Below are 3,980 nucleotides of genomic sequence, written 5' to 3' on the forward strand. Positions count from 1 at the left end.
GGGACGGAGGGCTTTGTCAACTTAGTCAATACTCCAGTGACCATATGATGTCCATCCAACGGCCATACGGCTTCTTCAACCTCTGGTCTTCTTGCTCCAGCAGCCCAAAGCAGCACCGGTCGTGCCGCCTGCTCCTGCCTCCCGTGGCCGGCTGTGCTACCGCCTGCTCCTGCCTCCCGTGGCTCGGCTCCACGTCATCCCCTTCCTAGGCCTCGCCGTCGTCCACCGCCGTGGTGCTCTCGCGGCATGGTCAATGTGGTCAACGACCGACTTCCATCGAAAGAGTACTGTACATGGAGAGGCTGACAGCTGGGTCCATGGCAGCAGCAAGGAAGTGCCTCCTTATTACGCGGAAAATAATTATTCCTCCACCTGACAGCGGGGACCCACCGGACGGGCCACCAGTATTTTGCGAAATAAATCTTTTCCCCCTGACTGCTGGGACCCACCGGACGGGCCACCGTATTTCGTGAAAAAAAATGAATACTCCCCCGGCTAGCTGGGACCCACCTTGGTGGGAGGCTGCCTTGTGGGCCTACTAAGTTGACGGGGCCGAAGGGCTTTGTCAACTTAGTCAATATGAACAATTCTAGCTCCAGTGACCGTACGATGTCCATCCAACAGCCGTAGTTCTTCTTCAACCTCTGGTCATCTTGCTCCAGCCGCCCAAAGCAGTGTCGGTCGTGCCGCATGCTCCTGCCTCCCGTGGCCGGCTGTGCTGCCGCGGAGGCCTCACCGCCCCCTACTATTCCCACCGCTGGCCAGGCCCTGCGGTGACGGCAGCCTCACACCGCAGCCGAACCAGTGAACCCTTGTACTCCTCTCTGCATGGGCTTCCACTGTCACGTCTTCCCCGGCTCCGTGTCGTCCCCTTCCTAGGCCTCGTCGTCGTCCACTGCCGTGGTGCTCTCCGCGTGGCGTGGTTAACGTGGTCAAGGAACGACTTCCATCGGAAGAGTACTGTGCGTGGAGAGGCTGATAGCTGGGTCCATGGCCACAGCCTAGTTTTTTTGTGATTTGCCAATTAAGTCGCTTTGTCAGGCCTGTTGGGCTGCAAATCTTTCAAGACGAGCAGAGCTTTTCATTCGGCTGGCCGAGAAAATGGCCCATCAGTAATGAGAAATGGGTTGTACATTTTTAAAACACATCAAACCAGCAATTAGTTTCAAATATATTTTTTTCATTTCAAGATTTTAAATTACATTAATTTTTATGCGTGGAGAATTTATTGAACTTTATATTGATATACATTTATTTTTAAAATCAGTTTGAATGTGAGTCGAAATTTCAGGATTAAAAACAGTTCGGACCGCACCGAAATATGCAAAATTTCGTATAATTTTTTAACCGTGGCCACAATATGGGCTGTAATGCTAACAAAAAGAATATGGGCTCCAAAAACAACTTTAAGAATTAGCAAATGGGCTGTAAATTATTAGAAATAATGGCAGATGGGATGTATGTTGTTTTCCACAGATTTGAGGCTTTCCTAAAAGAAAAGATTGACGCACAAGCAGTGACGGTTGGATGTCCATCCAACGGCCGTCGCGCTTCTTCAATCTCTGCTCTTCCTGCTCCAGCCGCTCAAACAAGCGCCGGCGGGACTGCCTGCTCCCTCCTCCCCGCGGCCGGCTGTGCTGCCGCGCAGGCCTCATCGCCCCACCGTACTCCCATCGCTGGCCTAGCCATCCCTCTACTCACCCACACCTGCTGTTATTCTCCAGCTATCGCAGATGAACCAGTAAACCCTCATTCAGTCGTACTTCCCTCCGCGTGGGAAACAACTGCTGAGTCTTCCCTGCCTCCGTGTCGTTCCGTTCCTAGGCCTCACCGTCGTCCACCGCCCTGGTGCTCTCGACGTGGCCTGGTCAACGTGGTCAACGACCGACATGCATCTGAAGTGGACTGTACGTGGAGAGGCCGACAACTGGGTCCACGACCGCACGCAAGGAAATGCCTCCTTATTACGCGCAAAATAATGATTCGTCCACCTGACATTAGGGACCCACCGAAAGGGCCTCAGTATTTCGCGAAAAAAACGTTACCGCCGCTGACAGCTCAGACCCACCAGCTATATCTTCGCACGTAAGGAAGTGCCTCCTTATTACGCACAAAAAAATGAATACTCCCCCTGTTAGCTGGGACCCAGTATAATGGCAGGCTGACTTGTGGGCCTACTAAGTTGACGGGGACGGAGGGCTTTGTCAACTTAGTTAATATGCACGATTCTAGCTATAGTGACCGTACGATGTCCATCCAACGGCCGTAGTACTTCTTCAACCTCTGGTCTTCTTGCTCCAGCCGCCCAAACCAGCGCCGGTCGTGCCTCGTGCTCCTGCCTCCCGTGGCCGGCTGCGATGCGGCGGAGGCCTCACCGCCCCCTACTACTCCCACCGCTGGCCAGGCCATCCCTCTACTCACCCACACCCCATGTTATTCTGCGGCGACGGCAGTCTCACACCGCAGCGAACCAGTGAACCCTCGTACTCCTCTACGCGTGGGCATCCACTCCTGCGTCTTCGCCGGCTCCACGTCGTCCCCTTCCTAGGCCTCGCCGTCGTCCACCGCCCTGGTGCTCTCGGTGCGGCGTGGTCAACATGGTCAAGGAACGACTTCTATCGGACGTGGACTGTATGTGGAGAGGCTGACAGCTGGGTCCACGGCCGCAGCAAGGAAGTGCCTCCTTATTACACGCAAATTAATTATTCCTCCACCTGACAGTGGGGACCCATCGGACGGGCCACCATATTTCGTGAAAAAAACGTTTCCCCCCTGACTGCTGGGACCCACCAGCTACACCTTCGCATGCAAGGAAGTGCGTCCGGGCAAAAAAAGAAAACAATTCGCCCCCCTGACTGCTGGGACCCACCAGCTACATCTTCGCATGCAAGGAAGTGCGTTCGGGCAAAAAAATGATTCGCCCCCCTGACTGCTGGGACCCACCAGCTACATCTTCGCATGCAAAGGAAGTGCGTCCGGGCAAAAAAACGATTCGCCCCTCTGACTGCTGGGACCCACCAGCTACATTTTCGCACGCAAGGAACTGCCTGACAGTTGGGACCGACCTGGTCGAAGCGTACGTAGCATTGTCATTCTGGTCGCGAACTTGTACATACATATATACTGGTCGATGTAGAGGCGTGCATGTGTCGTAGTATAGGCGTGTACGTGTCGTAGTAGAGGCGCGCACGTAGCATGTACACGTATGTACAGTGGCCAGGGTGCAAGAAAGAAAATATGGCCACGTATGTGTACATACGGGCGGGGTCTCAAACGCCTAGTCGCGCATACGTATGGTGAGGGCTCGTGTTCATGGGGAGGCAACAGAATGCGTCGTGTTCATGGGGAGGCAACGGAATGCGTCGTGTTCATGGGGAGGTAACGGAATGCGTCGTGTTCATCGGGAGCCAACGGAACGCGTGGGAGCCAACCGGCTTGGACGGAACAGGCGATGGAAACGAGGCCTGGCGTACCGCAGAACGTAGGAAACGGACCTCCTACGGTCGAAATGGGGGTCCTGTTAATCGGGAGGGGTGTGGCGTACCGCAAAATGGACAAAACGGACCTCCTACGGTCGAAACGGGGGTCCTGTTGATCGGGAGGGTTGTGGCGTACCGCAAAACCGACGAAACGGACCTCCTACGGTGGAAACGGGGGTCCTGTTCATCGGGAGGGATGTGGCATACTGCAAAACAGGACTCCACAGGATACTGTTCATCTCCACCCTCGACCTCTTCCAGCCTCCACGGGCTACCGTCGACCTCCTTCAGCCTCCACGGGCTCCTGTTCATCCAGCCTCCACCATGCGCTACTCCACTGGCTACTGTTCAACCACCCCTCCATGGGCACCCATCCACAGTCTACTGTTCATCTAGCCCTCCACACCACGGTGTCCTGTTCAACCACCCCTCCACGGCCATCCCTCCACCGTCTACTGTTCCTCCAGCCCTCCACACACGGGTTCCTGTTCATCCAGAGGC

This window comes from Triticum dicoccoides, chromosome 6B, assembly GCF_002162155.2.
Source record: "Triticum dicoccoides isolate Atlit2015 ecotype Zavitan chromosome 6B, WEW_v2.0, whole genome shotgun sequence".
NCBI lineage: Eukaryota > Viridiplantae > Streptophyta > Magnoliopsida > Poales > Poaceae > Triticum > Triticum dicoccoides.